Source organism: Mesoplodon mirus (genome assembly GCF_964341445.2).
Source record: "Mesoplodon mirus genome assembly, chromosome: 6".
In the NCBI taxonomy this organism is placed as follows: domain Eukaryota; kingdom Metazoa; phylum Chordata; class Mammalia; order Artiodactyla; family Ziphiidae; genus Mesoplodon; species Mesoplodon mirus.
In genome coordinates, this window is record NC_138982.1 from 94,063,396 (window position 1) to 94,081,993 (window position 18,598).

At 36.8% G+C, this 18,598-nt stretch overlaps 1 long non-coding RNA gene across 1 annotated transcript; it reads left to right on the top strand.

Annotated features, from left to right (window-relative positions):
- Window positions 1–7,579: 7,579 nt before the first annotated feature.
- Window positions 7,580–17,328, top strand: LOC309806937. The gene is made up of 4 exons (XR_014294463.1): window positions 7,580–7,772; window positions 11,490–11,589; window positions 12,923–13,065; window positions 17,185–17,328. It is a non-coding gene; the product is annotated as an uncharacterized lncRNA (long non-coding RNA).
- Window positions 17,329–18,598: the final 1,270 nt, after the last annotated feature.

The following is an 18,598-nucleotide window of genomic DNA, read 5'->3' on the forward strand; positions in this document are numbered from 1 at the left end:
ATCTTATACTTTTCTGCATTCAGGTCTTTTATCTCCCTAGGTAGGTTTATTCCTAGGTTTTTTATTGTTTTTGTTGCAATGGTAAATGGGAGTGTTTCCTTAATTTCTCTTTCAGATTTTTCATCATTAGTATATAGGAATGCCAGAGATTTTTGTGCATTAATTTTGTATCCTGAAACTTTACCAAATTCATTGATTAGCTCTAACAGTTTTCTGCTGGCATCTTTAGGATTCTCTATGTATAGTATCATGTCATCTGCAAACAGTAACTGTTTTACTTCTTCTTTTCCAATTTGTATTCCTTTTATTTCTTTTTCTTCTCTGATTGCTGTGGCTAGGACTTCCAAAACTATGTTGAATAACAGTGGCAAGACTGGACATCCTTGTCTTCTTCCTGATCTTAGAGGAAATGCTTTCAGTTTTTCACCATTGAGAATGATGTTTGCTGTGGGTTTGTCATATATGGCCTTTATTATGTTGAGGTAGGTTCCCTCTATGCCCACTTTCTGGAGGGTTTTTTGTCTTAAATGGGTGTTGAATTTTTTCCAAAGCTTTTTCTGCATGTATTGAGATGATCATATGGCTTTTCTTCTTCAGTTTGTTAATATGGTGTATCACGTTGATTGATTTGCATATACTGAAGAATCCCTGCATCCCTGGGATGAATCTCACTTGATCATGGTATTTGATACTTTCAGTGTGTTGTTGGATTGTGTTTGTAATATTTTGTTGAGGATTTTTCCATCTGTATTCATCAGTGATATTGGTCATAGTTTTCTGTTTTTGTAGTATCTTTGTCTGGTTTTGGTATCAGGTTGATGGTGGTCTCATAGAATGAGTTTGGGAGTGTTCCTTCCTCTGCAATTGTTTGGAAGAGTTTGTGAAGGATGGGTGTTAGTGCTTCACTAAATGTTTGGTAGAATCCACCTGTGAAGCCATCTGGTCCTGGACTTCTGTTTGTTGGAAGATTTTTAATCACAGTTTCAATTTCATTACTTGTGATTGGTCTGTTCTTATTTTCTATTTCTTCCTGGTTCAGTTTTAGAAGGTTATACCTTTCTAAGAATTTGTCCATTTCTTCCAGGTTGTCCATTTTATTGGCATAGAGTTGCTTGTAGTAGTCTCTTAGGATGGTTTGTATTTCTGTGGTGTCTGTTGTAACTTTCCTTTTTCATTTCTAATTTTATTGGTTTGAGTCCTTTCCCTCTTTTTCTTGATGAGTCTGGGTAATGGCTTATCAATTTTGTTTATCTTCTCAAAGAACCAGCTTTTAGTTTTATTGATCTTTGCTATTGTTTTCTTTGTTTCTATTTCATTTATTTCTGCTCTGATGTTTATGATTTCTTTCCTTCTGCTAACTTTGGGCTTTGTTTGTTCTTCTTTCTCTAGTTCCTTTAGGTGTAAGGTTATATTCTTTATTTGAGATTTTTCTTGTTTCCTGGGGTAGGCTTGTATAGCTATAAACTTTCCTCTTAGAACTGCTTTTGCTGCATTCCATACATTTTGGATTGTCGTGTTTTCATTGTCATTTGCCTCTAGGTATTTTCTGATTTCTTCAGTGATCTCTTGGTTATTTAGTAATGTATTGTTTAGCCTCAATGTGTTTCTGTTTTTTACCTTTTTTTCCCTGTAATTTATTTCTACTCTCATAGCGTTGTGGTCAGAAAAGATGCTTAATATGATTTCAGTTTTCTTAAGTTACTGAGGCTTGATTTGTGACCCAAGATGTGATCTATCCTGGAGAATATTCCTTGCACACTTGAGAAGAAAGTGTAATCTGCTGGTTTTGGATGGAGTGTCCTATAAATATCAATTAAATCTGTCTGGTCTATTCTGTCATTTAAAGCTTGTGTTTCCTTTTTAGTTTTCTGTTTGGATGATCTGTCCATTGGTGTGAGGTGTTAAAATCCCCCACTATTATTGTGTTACTGTCAATTTCCTCTTTTAGAGCTGTTAGCAGTTGCCTTATGTATTGAGGTGCTCCTATGTTGGGTGCATATATATTTATAATTGTTATATCTTCTTCTTGGATTGATCCCTTAATCATTATGTAGTGTCCTTCCTTGTCTCTTGTAACATTCTTTAAAGTCTATTTTATCTGATACGAGTATTGCTACTCCAGCTTTCTTTTGATTTCCATTTGCATGGAATATCTTTTTCCATCCCCTCACTTTCAGTCTGAATGTGTCCCTAGGTCTGAAGTGGGTCTCTTGTAGACAGCATATATATGGGTCTTGTTTTTGTATCCATTCAGCCAGTCTGTGTCTTTTGGTTGGAGCATTTAATCCATTTACATTTATGGTAATTATCGATATGTATGTTCTTATTACCATTTTATTAATTGTTTTGGGTTTGTTATTGTATGTCTTTTCCTACTCTTGTGTTTCCTGCCTAGAGAAGTTCCTTTAGCATTTATTGTAAAGCTGGTTTTATGGCGCTGAATTCTCTTCACTTTTGCTTGTCTGTAAGGATTTTATTTTCTCCATCAAATCTAAATGAGATCCTTGCTGAGTAGAGTAATCTTGGTTGTAGACTTTTCGCTTTCATCACTTTAAATATGTCCTGCCACTCCCTTCTGGCTTTCAGAGTTTCTGCTGAAAGATCAGCTGTTAACCTTATGGGGTTTCCCTTGTATGTTATGTGTTGCTTTTCCCTTGCTGCTTTTAACATTCTTTCTCTGAATTTAATTTTGGATAGTTTGATTAATATGTGTCTTGGCATGTTTCTCTTTGGATTTTCCCTGTATGGGTCTCTCTGTGCTTCCTGGACTTGACTGACTATTTCCTTTCCCATGTTAGGGAAATTTTCAACTATAATTTCTTCAAATATTTTCTCAGACCCTTTCTTTTTCTCTTCTCCTTCTGGGACCCCATATCATTCTAATGTTGGTGGGTTTAATGTTTCAGAGGTCTCTTTTCATTCTTTTTTCTTTATTCTGCTCTGTGGCAGTTATTTCCACTATTTTATCTTCCAGATCACTTATCTGTTCTTCTGCCTCAGTTATTCTGCTACTGATTCTTTCTAGATGTTTTTAGTTTCATTTATTGTGTTTTTCATCATTGTTTGTTTGCTCTTTAGTTCTTCTAGGTCCTTGTTAAAATGTTTCATGTATTTTCTCCATTCTATTTCCGAGGTTTTGGATCTTCTTTCCTATCATTACTCTGAATTCTTTTTCAGATAAACTGCGTATTTCCTCTTCTTTTGTTTGGTCTGGTGGGTTTTTACCTTGCCCCTTCATCTGCTGTATATTTCTCTATCTTCTCATTTTGTTTAACTTACTGTGTTTCTGGTCTCCTTTTTTGCATGCTGCAGGTTTGTATTTCCCATTGTTTTTGGTGTCTGTTCCCAGTGGGTGAGGTTGGTTCAGTGGCTTTTGTAGGCTTCCAGGTGGGGAGGACTGGTCCCTGTGTTCTGGTAGGTGGGGGTGTAACTTGTCCTTCTGGTGGGCAGGGCCGTGTCTGATGGTGTGTTTTGGAATGTCTGTGAACTTAGTATGACTTTAGGCAGCATCTCTGCAAATGGGTTGGATTGTGTTCCTGTCTTGCTAGTTGTTTGGCATGGGGCCTCCAGTTCTGGAGCTTGCTGGCTGTTGGGTGGAGCTGGGTCTTAGTGTTGAGACAGAGATCTCTGGGAAAGCTCTTGCCGATTGACATTACATTGTGCTGGGAGGTTTCTGATGGTCCAATGTCCTCGTCTTGGCCCGACCACCTCAAAGGTTCAAACCTGACACCTGGCCGGAACACCAAGATCCTGCCAGTCACACAGCTTAGAAGAAAAGGAAGAGAGAAAACAGAACAAAAACAAAATCAAGAAAATGGGCAGAACCCTAAGACAAATGGTAAAAGCAAACCTATACAGAGAATCACAGAAAGAAGCATACACACACACACACACTGACAAAAAGAAAAAAAGGAAAAAAATATATATATATATAAGGAAGATAGCAACCAAACCAATAACCAAATCCACAAATGATAATAAGCACTAAATACTATACTAAGACAACATAAAACCAGAAACAAATTAGATACAGAAGGCAAACCCGAAGTCTACAGTTGCTTACATAGTCCACCACCTCAATTTTGAGAACATTCATTGTCTATTCAGGTATTCTTCAGATGTAGGGTTTATCAAGTTGATTGTGGGGATTTATTCTGCTGCTCCTGAGGCTGCATGGAGAAATTTCCCTTTCTCTTCTCTGTTCTCACAGCTCCTGGTGTTCAGCTTTGGTTTTGGCCACACCTCTGCACGTTGGTCGCCCTCAGGCATCTGTTCCCCACCCAGAAAGGAGGGAGTTAAAGCAGCGGCTGATTTTGGCTCTCTTGCTCACTCAGGCCTGGGGGATGAAGGGGTATGGTAGTCATAATGGGAATGTGGGGCGAGCCTGAAGCACCAGAGGCCGGCATGACATTTCAACAGCCTGAGGTGCACCGTGTGTTCTTCCAGAGAAGTTGTCCCTGGATCTTGGGACCCTGGCAGTTGCATGCTGCACAGTCTCCCAGGGGGTGTGGATAGTGACCTGCACTTGCACACAGGAATCTTGGTGGCAGCAGCAGCCTTAGCACTTCATGCCTGTTTCTGGGGTCTGAGCTGATAGCCAGGGCTCGCGCCTATCTTTGGAGCTCGCTTAGGCAGTGCTCTGCATTCTGTGGGTTAACTGGGAATGAATCCCCTCTTCTCATGCGCCCAGAAACAAAGGTCTCTTTCCTCTCCAGCAGGTCCAGAGTTTTGCCCAGACTCTATCCCGGCTAGCTGTGGTGCACTAGCCCCCTTCAGGCTGTGTTCACCTAGCCAACCCCAGTACACTCCTTGGGGTCTGACCTCTGAAGCCTGAGCCTCAGCTCCCAGCTCCCACCTGCCCCAGCGGGTGAGCACATGAGCCTCTTAGGCTGGTGAGTGCTGGTTGGCACCGATCCTCGGTGTGGGAATCTCTGCTTTACCCTCTGCACCCCTGTTGCTGCCCTCTTCTTCATGGCTCCAAAGCTTCCCCCCACCCCATCTCCACCAGTGAAGGGGCTCCCTAGTGTGTGGAAACTTTTCCTCCTTCACAGCTCCATCCAAGAGGTATGGGTCCCATCCCTATTCTTTTGTCTCTGTTTTTTCTTTTTTCTTTTACCCTGCCCAGGTACGTGGGGATTTTCTTGTCTTTTGGGAAGTCTGAGGTGTTCTGCTAGTGTTCAGTAGGTGTTCTGTAGGAGTTGTTCCACATGTAGATGTATTTTTGATGTATTTATGGGGAAGAAGGTGATCTCCATGTCTTACTCCTCTGCCATCTTGAAGGTGCAGCCTACTTTCTTCTTATGTTCATTCCAAACAATTTATTTTATGGTTTTGCTACATTTTAATGGGATGTTTTTTGTTACATTTTTGTAATTTATATTTGGCATATGTAAAGCTACTGGATTAAAAAATAATTTGGTAAATTAACTGTCTTCCTGAATTGTCTATTTCTATTCTTTTCCACTAGAGATTTTAGGATTTCCATGTAGACTATCTAATGGAAAATAATAATTTTGTTGGCTTTTTTCTAATGTTTATGGTTCTTGCCTTCCTTATCTTGTCAATTGCACTACCTCAAAGTTTTAGGAATATGATAAATGATAGTAGTGATATCATATGCTGTACTCATTTTTCTTACTTGGGTGAATTCTTCCAGCATTCAACACTGAAATGTGATACTGGTTATTTTAAAATGCATATTTGTGTTATTGAAGGATGCTCTTTTCCCTCATTTTATTAAGATTATAAAACCAGAAATACATATTGAATTTTATCCAGTGCTTTATGGCAGTTATTGCAAAATCTTTTCATTTTCTTCTTTTGCTGAATTACTATGTTATATTATTTTAATTGACTGTTTACTTATCTATGTCTACATTCCTGAATAAATGGCATAAAAACAGGAATATAGATCAATGGAACAGGATAGAAAGCCCAGAGATAAACCCACGCACATATGGTCACCCTATCTTTGATAAAGGAGGCAAAAATATACAATGGAGAAATGACAGCCTCTTCAATAAGTGGTGCTAAGAAAACTAGACATCTACATGTAAAAGAATGAAATTAGAACACTCACTAACACCATACACAAAAATAAACTCAAAATGGATTAAACACCTAAATGTAAGGCAAGACACTATAAACTCCTAGAGGGAAACATAGGCAGAACACTCTATGACATAAATCACAGCAAGATCCTTTTTGACCTACCTCCTAGAGAAATGGAAATAAAAACAAAAATAAACAAATGGGAGCTAATGAAACTTAAAAGATTTTGCACAGCAAAAGGAAACCATAAACAAGATGAAAAGACCACCCTCAGAATGGGAGAAAATATTTGCAAGTGTAGCAACTGACAAAGGACTAATCTCCAAAATATACAAGCAGCTCATGTAGCTCAATATCAAAAATCAAACAACCCAATCCAAAAATGAGCAGAAGACCTAAATAGACATTACTCCAAAGAAGATATACAGATTGCCAACAAACACATGAAAGGATGCTCTACATCACTAATCATTAGGGAAATGCAAATCAAAACTACAGTGAGGTATCACCTCACACCAGTCAGAATGGCTGTCATCAAAAAATCTACAAACAATAAATGCTGGAGAGGGTGTGGAGAAAAGGGAACCCTCTTAAACTGTTGGTGAGAATGTAAATTGATAGTCACTATGGAGAACAGTATGGAGGTTCCTTAAGAAGCTACAAATAGAACTACCACATGACCCAGCAATCCCACTACTGGGCATATCCTCTGAGAAAACCATAATTCAAAAACAGACATACACCACAATGTTCATTGCAGCACTATTTACAATAGCCAGGACATGGAAGCAACCTAAGTGTCCATCGACAGATGAATGGATAAAGAAGATTTGGCACATATATACACTGGAATATTACTCATCCATAAAAAGGAACGAAACTGAGTTATTTGTAGTGAGGTGGATGGACCTAGAGTCTGTCATACAGAGTGAAGTAAGTCAGAAAGAGAAAAACAAATATCGTATGCTAACACATATATATGAAATCTTAAAAAAAAATTTCTGAAAAACCTAGGGGCAGGACAGGAAAAAAGACACAGATGTAGAAAATGGACTTGAGGACGTGGGGAGGGGGAAGGGTAAGCTGGGATGAAGTGAGAGAGTGGCATTGACATATACGCACTACCAAATGTAAAATAGATAGCTATTGGGAAGCAGCCGCATAGCACAGGGAGATCAGCTCCGTGCTTTGTGACCACCTAGAGGGGTGGGATAGGGAGGGTGGGAGGGAAATGCAAGAGGGTGGGGATGTGGGGATATATATGTATTTGTATAGTTGATTCACTTTGTTATCCAGCAGAAACTAACACAACATTGTAAAGCAATTATACTCCAATAAAGATGTTACAGAAAAAGAAAAGGAACCAAGTGTGCTGAATTAACTGGGTAGTCCCCTTCCCTAGACCAGTTGAGAGAGGTTGAATGATAGATCTTTTGCATAATCTTCTTTTTTGATTTATCTCTTTCCGTCCTATTCAAATATCTTCCTCATTAACATTTTTTTTTCAGTCATATGACTTCATAGGGCCCTTTCTCTCAAGCCAAGGGCACAACAGAACCTGGGTCATCACCACAAGGGTAGTCCATACACATGATCCCTGAAGAGAAACCAAAGATCTCCGGATAGCAAATGCTCCACCAGCAAGGAGGATACAACCCCGAACCATGGGATTTAGCCATAGATGGCCAAGGAAAGAGCTTGCCTGGGTTCCAAGGTTAAAGGTATGTTGGAGCAGATGGGAGATAGGAAAATCAGAATAGATCTATAACACAGGTCCAACAGAAAAAAGAAAATGCAGAGACCAACAAAGTTCCATTCAGGCCATATCTTACAAATATGCAGTTCTGTTAATTGAGTTTATATTTGCCTCATGATAGGTCAAATTCTGGGCCTTAGTACAGAATTCTGCATATAATACCAATGTAAAATGGTAGTTACAAAATGCAAATTCTGAAAAGCATTCAAGGACATGTATTGCTGATCATGAACACACTTAGAATCCAAAGATTGGATTCAGAGAATCCAGAAAATGCCTTTTTTCACTTTTTCTTTGCATTGATTTTCTGTCCATTCAGTATTGTCTTGAATGGAAAACCAGAAGCTCTTTCTTACTTGGGCTCCCTCCCTCCTTCCCATTCTACCTACTTTCTGTGCAGCTTCCACTCTTCATCCTGGCTCAGCCCCTAATATCCTATGCTGTGGAATCTCCTAAACCTGTTTGATTGAGCCTTGGGACAATCAGACTCTCACTCTATTTTAGAAGGGTTCCAGTCTTCAATGCTGAGCATATACAAGATAAATCTCAATGTTTCTAAAACTGATTGCCTTCATTAAAAGGTAAATTGAGGCATATTAAAAATTTTAAGAGTTTATTTGAGCATTTATCCATTAAAATCAGGCAACACCAAACCCAAAATGGTGAGAAGCCAGGGAAAAGACAGAAAAAGTGCAAAGCAAAGAAAGGAAGTTATTTGGCTATAGCTGAAAGCTTAGTTGGCTGTTCATGATTGGTTTTCCTTTGTGTTTTTGATTTTGTAATCTTAAGATGTTTACAGGCTTGGATTTCAGTTTGCTTACATAGACCATCTTGGTATTAGAGTCCCCTTAGTCTAATGACTTCCTTGCTTCATTAATTTAACACCTTTCATAGCATAATCTTATTGTCTTCCTATCCAAAAAGATCTCCCCTTCACCAGGGATGAAGATGGACAAATAGGAAGACTGCCTTTTTCTGCAGCAGTAGCATTTTAATTCCTCACTCTGCTTTAAACTCTTCCACCTTCCTTTTCTGAAGCCTTGCTACTTTGAATTCTTTCACACATAGTGACTATGATGCAAATTCATTAAATTGAATGACAAATCAAAGGAGATTTTTTTTAAAAAGAATATGTTGGTGCATGCACATATATCTAGTTAGAACTCACCTTAAAGTTACTATGTCGCCAACAAGTTTAAATGCAATGAAAAAAGTGCAATCACTATTTTCAGTCATCCCCATGACAGTTGCTAAAAATAAGCATAAAACAAAAGAGCAGGCATATTAGCCATAGCAATGGCATGTTTTCTCAGCTTTTATTATACAATAATTGGGAAATCTATAGATTAATCTTTTGCAGATTTTAGAATAGCATTAATGAATAACGTTGATGATCTGAGTTTGTATTAAATTCAAAACCATTTTTATCTTCTCATTAACCCTCCTTAACACCTTCCCCAACTAAATTCCTGATTTTGTTTAGAGTTTAATAAATATTATTTTGTTATTTGCTCTGTGAAATTCCTCCCTTAAATGGATAAGAAGTAAATCAGAAACTAAATATTTTGTACATAGAAATAGTTTGAGAGCAATACCACATACTACTAAGAAACTCTCTTTATTAGGATCATTACTTTGGTAATGTGAGAGAAACATAAAACAAACTATTGCTATAATTTCTCTTTTGGTCCCAAGCATTACATGCTTCTTACACAGAGACACTTCCCCATCTGTTCAATCATTGATTAAAAAGATAAAATCCACTAAAAACAAGTAAAATTTAAGGTTAAAAATTGGTCAAGAAGTATGATGGCCTCTCACTTGTAACTTATTTTTCTGAGTGCCTCAGGCTTAATACTGTGTATTAACATGAAGGTAGAGAAGAATCAAATTCAAATTCATTTTATGGCAGGACTACTAGTACAATAAAATTTAATGGATACCCTTAAAGGTTTTGGTATGAGTCATTCTTGAAAAAATATTTCAGTTTATTTGTCAAACTTCTGTCTAAAAGACAGAAGGAAAACCCACTCTGTCCTCAAAAATCAAAGAAAATAATTTAATAGGCAGAGTACTTGTTATTTGACCAAAAACCCCCTCAGATTTCTACCAGAGTCAAGATAGAAAAGATCAATTCAGCCTTTTAAAGAAGTAATGACTCAGAAAACCAATCACATCAGAACAGGGCCTGCTGTTTAAAGTGCTTAGATTTTACAAGGTGCTATTAGGTATACTTAAAGTTGATTGGCCTATAAATTGAAAAAAAATCCCTTTGGTATCTCAACAAAGGGAGATATTTCTGTGAGTTCTAGAAGGCTCTCTCCTGGACAGGGTAACAAGGAAATTGTAATTCAGTTCTATTTCTTCATCTCCTTTTCTACCCCTGGGTTTGGTTCTTTCTTAAGTTCTTCACCTGGGAAAAGATAACTGGATTTATCACTACCACTTATAATTCTTAAAACACATGTAAAGCAGTTCTTAATAGATCTTTTCTATATTTGGGCAGTTCCATTTTGCTGAAGAGAATATGAAATATTTCTTCCATTTGAGTTTAATGTTCTACCCTCCAGAATAAATGCAGGGATGAAAGACAGAAATCAGGCATTAACCTTGAGTGTTTGAGGTGTAAATAAAGTGAGAATGTATATGTATGCCAAATACCAACTCAAAACAAAGAGAATTTTAATTAGAGAAACAGTACAATTGACCCTTGAACAATGCAGGGGCTAGGGGTGACAACCCCACTCAGTCAAAAATACACATACAACTTTATAGACCATATCCACCTACCCTCCAGTCTCAATTTTGATAGGCAAAGGTATGCAATATTGTTCATTTTCTTTCCTCCACACAGCTTTAAAATATATATTGAAATGATACTACTCAGAATGTCATATATCATGTAGAAAATTGTAAATTTGTCATTATAAGTAGCACACTAAACTCAAAGCAAAACAATTATGTCTATGTTGTTTTTCCTTTGTGAAAGTAGTTTATTTTTCAAAATATTTGATATACAAGGGTCAAATATTTACCTTCAACAACTAGATATTGTAACATGAGTCATTCTTGGAGATTGAATAAGGTATTTGGATTGTGATTTGTATTTGTGTTTGTTTGCTTGCTTGTTTATTTTAAAAGTAAAACTAATTTATAGCTTTTATTTCTAGAATCAAAGTTAGAAATATCCTTAAAAGTTCAACTAAAACAGCTGTTGTGTTCCAAAATGGTGACAAGATGGTCTTCAAAATGGAAGATCTGTCCCAGTAGCAGTCACCTATTTTCCCCAAAAATCTTTCAGTAAAAGACTACAAAGGATATTAGTAGAAAGGAAAATACCTAATTTCCACCCTCTGATATAATCTTAATCTTCATATAAAGAGCACAAAGATGACTCTGTATCACCACAAGAGAGTTCTCATCATTATCTCTCATGAGAAGGTAAATGTCAGTTGTACTCACCCCTGAATTATATATTTTGGCTCCGTTCATTAATCAACACTGAAATTCTTACTGATGTGGTGCTGTAGAAGAAAATGATCAAACTAGGGAAAATATTAGCAAATTGGAAAGTCCCAACATATTGCAATATGTTTAAATTTCTTGCCAGAGACTTGTCTGAAATCCATGTTACTATAATTTGCTTTTATGTTTTTGTTTCTATTCATCCCCTATTGACCAGTTGACATTTCTCAGTCACTGAAAGGCCTTGCTCCTGCTCACACTCAAAGCATGAGAAGAAAACAAAGAGCAATTCTTCTTGCCTTCCTACCCAACAGAAGGTACTCACTTTTTTTTAGAGATCTGGTTCCTACTTGCTAACTTTCTAACTAAATGCCATGCAGTCTTCGATCACTGTATAACAAGACTTGCATAAGGGTTAATACTCAGGAGGATAAAGAATTGAATGCTCACAACTGTATTCTAAGGACATGAACTCAGGAATATTATTAGTGTTGTTAAATTTGCCATATCCCCAGTTTCTTTGTTCCATGTACAAATCTTTGACTATCTTCAATGATCTCTTAAATCTGTCCTAATACAGCACATTCATTATATAATATGTTTATTTCAATACATTTGGTTTGCTTTATGGCTATTGAAATAGTACATGTTTTCAAATCCAAGAAAATTCAAAGGTGTGGTTTTTGTTATCTAAAACTAGTAAAGCAACTACCTTTACAGTTCTAATTGCTTATTGTTATAAATTACGTGTTCTACATTCTACTTAGGCAGCTAACCCTTGACAGGAGTTATTAGAGTTCCCATAATAATAAATTCTTAACTTTTAATATATATGAGTAGTAATAAACTAGTGGAAACACATACAAGGACAACTCTTGGCTATTTTTCTGAACTGTTCACATCTTCCTATAGCACCTAAGAAAGTAAGGTAACCTATCTGAACTTAGTCCCTCTTAAATAATGCATGAAGAAAAATTCTATATCAATCTCAAAAGAATGAAACCAAGGTTTAGTGAATATATATAAATGTGTCTTCAATACCTAGAAATAATTGAATAAGATTATCTTACTTTTCTTCTCCTTTAGTTCAGATTTATTTGAAAGAAAATGAGTTGACCAAACTAAGAATTATATAGTTAAAAACAATTAGGTAAAATATATTCTTCTTTATGATGTTAGCTACTGTTAATTCATCATATATTACCTCTCATATGTATGTATAATTATTGCACTGACATTCCCACCAGATGGCAATGTTAATATTTAAGTTGTCATTTGATCAATTATAGATATGCATATATATGGGAAAAATGATTTCTCAATAAACTTGAATATTTCTTAATAAAACTCATTTCAATCTCCCTTACTGTTTGTTGAATTCACACGTTTATATCATTTTAAAAATTAAGTTTAACATTAACTTCAAAGAAAGTGATGGTTGTCATGCTAAGGAAGTCACTGTTACTGGTAGTCAGAAAAGCCTCTTGAACTAACTCTTGAAAGCATTATGAAGTGCTGAAAATAAAATAAGATTTACCTACTGTCTTATAACACTTAATAGAATTGAAACAGGTGCTATTTAGAGATTGCTTATTAAGAATATCAGAAATAGGGAAATAAGAAAAAATTCTCTGTGATATTTATCTTCAGAAGTCTTGAATATCATTCAGAAAGTGGAATGTAAGGAAAAAAGCGGATTACTTATATTGCACAAAATGAAAACAAAGAAAAAACCAAAAGGAAGATCAGAGAGAATCAGCTGTTCAAGTCTTTGCACTGGCATGCTACACAAGGTCTGTTTCTCTGGCCAGCAGGAAAGTTCCCCAACTAAAAGTAATGTAGTTCTTGTTTCTTTGTTGTTTTGGGATTTTTTTTATTGCTTGTATTTAGTAAGCAACTTGATCTTTAGATAGGATTAAGATTTATACCAGTCCTTCTCCAGGTGTGGGTCTGCAGACTGTGGTTGGCTCACAAACTATGTATGATTAATCACTGACAGTCATTTAGGAATTTAAAGTAAACATTCATGGCAATTTGGCATGGTAATTTTTGTCTACTGAATCTGAGAGTAAAAAAATGGGACATATTTTGTATTTCTCTTTTTTAGTAATTCATTTTTTTTTGCTAATTCATTTTTAATGTATTTTACAAAATTATTAATCCAGAATAGATTGGCAGGGGGATGGGGTGAGACTAGCATTTCACTACAAATGGTCTGAGAGACACTGGCTTATACCTTACATTGGTATCTTTAGAGTGATTTCTAGATCTTTCTTCTTTACAATTATGACTATGACACAGAATTTCTTTCTTTTCTATACCATGACCTTTCCTTTTCATTGGTCTAATAACATTGGACAGGTAAGCAGAGAGATTATATTTTACACTGAAATCATATAGCCGACAATGAGGTTTTATATTAGCCTGTATGCCTGTTTTATTTCCTGTTCACTAAAAATCAAACTTCCTTGATCTTAAGATTAGACTGAAGTCACATTGCATTAGGTGATAAACCTAAGAGGTAACCATCTAGAAGCATCTGTTAAGCACCTACTCAATATTCTACAATGTCTCAGTCTTCAAAAGACTTGAAAACCCTGTTTGGGGTTAAGATAAATCTATTGGAAACAATGATTAAACAATGCAGATGCCACAGGTAAGCGCCAACTTCTTTTCTGCAAACTAAGTGGTGGAGGAATTCAGGGGAAGAGAAAATAATTTCTTCATCTGTATAACCAGGTAATGCCTCTACTTCACATGAATGTGAGTTCATGTGTATGACCTCCAGTCCAATGGTTAGCACATGGTAGGTGCTCACCTCTTTTTTTGTTTCATTGTTTTTAAAAAGGAACCTGATCAGGGCCCATTTTTTTTTTCTTTTTTTTTTTTTTTTGCGGTACGCGGGCCTCTCACTGTTGTGGCCTCTCCCGTTGCGGAGCACAGGCTCCAGACACGCAGGCTCAGCAGCCAAGGCTCACAGGCCTAGCCACTCCGCGGCATGTGGGATCCTCCCAGACCAGGGCACGAACCCCTGTCCCCTGCATTGGCAGGTGGACTCTCAACCACTGCACCACCAGGGAAGCCCCTGATCAGGGCACTTTTTAAAGGGATAAATAGAGTTAAATTCATACAGGCAAAAAAAAAAAGGAAAATTCTGTATGAAAGATTTTGCATTTGTAAAGATATTCTTCATTGATACTGTTAAAATTCGTGCAGAACAGAGATGAATAAAACCTGGCATGAAGATAGAGTTCCAGGGATGATATTTTGTTTACTGTGGTCTGTAACCTCTGGTCTCTAATGCTAAATTTACAACCACCTCTGTGATCGAACTACAGTATACACCAATGCAGATTTCAAGATTTCCCTATCTTTGTAACAAAAACGTTTAGCTTGAGACATGAGAATAAGATTGGGCAATTACTCTCATTCTCCTTGAATAAGAAAGGTTAATGTCTTTTTCAAAAATAAAACTACTTCACACATAGCTATTTCAGTAAACCCCTTTATCTGAGAAGTATGGTTAAGTGGTTACGGTCTTAAGATAATAGTAATGAATATCTGCTATTTTTTTTCTTCCCAGAATCTACCCTATTCAACTGGCAACAGTATCTGAAATTTTCTTGGGGGAAATGAATCCTTTATAAATCGGCAGTGTGGTTACTGTGGGACGTGACCCTGCCCAGGTTCGATGTATCACACTTCCCCTGCCCAGAGAGACTGGTTCTGAGGTTGGTGCATGAACCAGATCAGGCCAATTAGTCAATGTACTGGAACCCTTTAGAAAGAGAAGCTATTTGTCTCAGAGTACTGCTGGTAGGATTTAAACTTAGAGCTGCTGAATGCCACTTTTATTACCACATGTGTGGAGGAGAGTCTGCGTGAAAGTGAATCCCAGTGAGAAGGGAGCCAAACCAAGGGGTGGAGGGAGGCAGAATCCTGTTAACATCATCTGAGTCTTGGAATCTAGCCATGCTTGGGCTTTTCAGTTAGGTGTATCAGTCAGTAATAATCCTTTTTCTCAATACATTATTAGTTCTTGATTATTATTTTCATTATTATATATTATATCATTATTAATTCTTAATAAAAGCTGTTCTTCAGCCTATTTTTTAGGGGTTTTTTGAGTTTTTTAATTGAAGTATGTTGATTTACAATGTTGTGTTGGTTTCAGGTGTACAACAAAGTGATATATATATATATATATATATGTGTGTGTATATATATACATTGTTACAAAATATTGAGTATAGTTCCCTGTGCTACACTATAGGTCCTTGTTAGTTATCTATTTTATGTATAGTAGTGTGTATATGTTCCAGCCTATTTGAATTGAGTTGTAATTAATGACTGAAGAAGTCTGACTAGAACTTGTTTGCAGAGCAGAAGTAGAGCCACAGATGTGGAGGGCAAACTTGTGGTTGTGCGGTGGGGGGGGGTGGGAGATTGGGATTGACATATACATACTACTATATGTAAGGGTAGATAACTAGTAGGGACCTGCTGTGTAGCTCGGGGAGCTCTTCTCAGTACTCTAGAATGACCCGTATGGGAGGGGAATGTAAAGAAGAGTGGATATATGTGTACATGTGGCCAATTCACTTTGCTGTACAGTAGAAACTAACACAACATTGTAGATGAACTATACTCCAATAAAAATTACAAAAAAAGAAAAAAAAAAGAAGCCTGACTAATACAATGGCATATAAAATCATCAATTCTAGAACTTGGAATTTCAGATCGTTGTGATCTTAACCCAGTGTCTTTGCAAACTGAATATTGGCTAAGACTGGGCCATATTAATGAATAACACTTCCTCCTTATCTAGAAGTGAGTTGTAAGAACCAGTGCAATTGTTCTGTTCCATCCACATGCATGCTTATCCCACAGTTCCTGCATAATATTTTTTTTTCCAAAGACATGGAGAATGTTGTAGTATAATAGAGGAAATAAACAGAGCATTCTCAAGTGACCGGTTTATTCATTTTAGGAGAGAGTATGTATAACGAAATGCATTTTTGCTCAGAAAAGAAAAGGGTCCTCTCTGCTATTGTCAAACTTGTTTTAATAAACTCCTATTTTATATTTTATTTTGGTATATCAATCTTGAGTACTTCATTGTTAGGTCTGCATTGGTAAACCCCTTCCCTATGACAGTACAGTGTGTACTCAATTTTGGAGCATGGAAAATAGATGTACTTGTTCTGTACCTGTAGTTTGGATATATAGTTGACATCTTTGTGCTTTGGTGTTTCAAAAATTGTAAGGCTGTAATGAGGAGTCACATTTACAATCATCAGTATATTCACTACAATGAATATGCTCCCTTAAAAAATCTTGATGCTGGAAAAACAAAAAAACAAAAACAAAAAATAACAAAAAAATAAACCTACTGATGTAAGTGATGACACAAGTAACCTAATCACTTGTTTCCTTCCAGTTAGTTTAACCAAAGTGGAAACTATGAAATAGAGCATAAATAGTAATCATTATTTCCTGTCTTTCAGCCTTTCCCCGGCCTTCTGCCTGTAAGTCAGCAAAGTTCTAAGGCTTTCTAAACTTTCATCTTTTTCCTCGCTTGTAACTTGAGCTTGATTGCTCCCTCTCTGCTGTGGAAGAAAACCGTATTCTGTAATCTTTAAAAGCAGAAGTTATAAAAGAAGTTTAAAATAAAATCTTATTTTATTTTAAAATGATTTGAATAATGAAAAAAATCGCAAGGTCTAATTTGTTTCCATTTCTCCTTCCTTTTCATTTTTTCTCTGATAGAGAGCCTATCTTTGTGCCTGAGTTTATTTCCCATAGGTAATAGGGCCAGGCCTTGGCCCCATAGATGACTTTCCTTTAAAACCTGACAGGAGTTTCCCCTACAAATAGATGCTTGTAACTGGATCTCTTTGCTTTACTAATAGTGATTCCAGATGGCTGCTTCTAGAGGAAGCAAGAATTTCCGACTCCAAAATCGTGTGGTAAAAGAGACCTCCCCCCAACTGCTCTTAAGTGGGAGAACCGTATGCTTTGAACTTCCTGATCAGGAATTATGAGAAGACATCTGGTGTTAGGTAGGTTTCTTTGTGGGAGAACTGTAGCTGGGCTCTTGCTGCAGCAAAGAGCTCCATGAGGAAAATACTAACTGTATTTTTTCCCTCAGCACCATAAATGACTGTTAACAATCAGTCTTTGTGCATCCATAGCTGAATAAATAACATGAAGTTCAAGTCCTGAAGTCAACACATGGAACTCTGAAGAAAGTTAGGCAAAGTTACCAAGTACATAAACGCATAACAGCAAAGGAAGTGTGAGGTGGAGATCAAAGCTAAATTTGATACCAGTTCCTGTTATCTCCTAAACTATTGCACAGAAAACACTCTGCCACAAATCATTTAAGGCTTGTAAAAAGCCTGTGAGGTTGGAAAAGCAGGTATTTTACCCCTATTTTATAGATGAAGAAATTGTGGCTCGGAGAGCTTAGATGACTGACTAGTGGTGGAGCCAAGGCATGAGTATATTTCTGCCTGTGTCTCTTCTCAGGCTCTTTCCCAAACACCAGACTGCCTCACTACAACAGAACCAGAGGAGGGATGAACAGTGAAAAAAAGTCCTGGTGAAAAACACAGCTGTGATGAAACAATAATAAAGCTGCATATAGTTTTCTTTTTGCATTAAATTTGGTGGTATAAAACTTCCAATTCTCTCTGAAGGCCTATTTTGAAAACCCACTGTCTGTCTTCTCTTGTTTATGACCATAATAATTTGCTTTCTGCAAAAACCAGACTCCAAGACATGATTTTGAATTCAAGTGGCTTATTTGAGAGGGAAGTACAGTGAGGAGGTACAGAGTGAGCAGAGAAGGGAAGAGGACCAATAAAGAGAGTATTAAGGAATGGGATTACTCACTGTGCCACAGTGGATAGGGAAGCTCCAGAGAAATGAGGAAATATGGACAGGGTACCAACAGCATCTGCTAAAATGACGTGGGAGGAAATTGACACTAAAGAGTGTTTTGATGACTGCACAAGAGACTGAGCACAGTAGTGAGTCAAAGAAGGTGATTTTTCCCCTTGCCTAAATATTGGTCATTGGAATACATATGCATATTTTGTGTGTGTGTGTGTGTGTGTGTGTGTATACACACACACGCACACACACACACACACACGTCTGGAAGTGATTGCCCCTGAAAGTCGGCTGTTTTAATTTTTCTTTCTTCTCTATTCATTTCCCATATTTTCTGCATTGCTTACAATGATAATGTGCTATTTTTATACTTAGAGGAAAAATTCTTCAATCAAAATTAGTAATACATTGCATATGTATAAACATCAT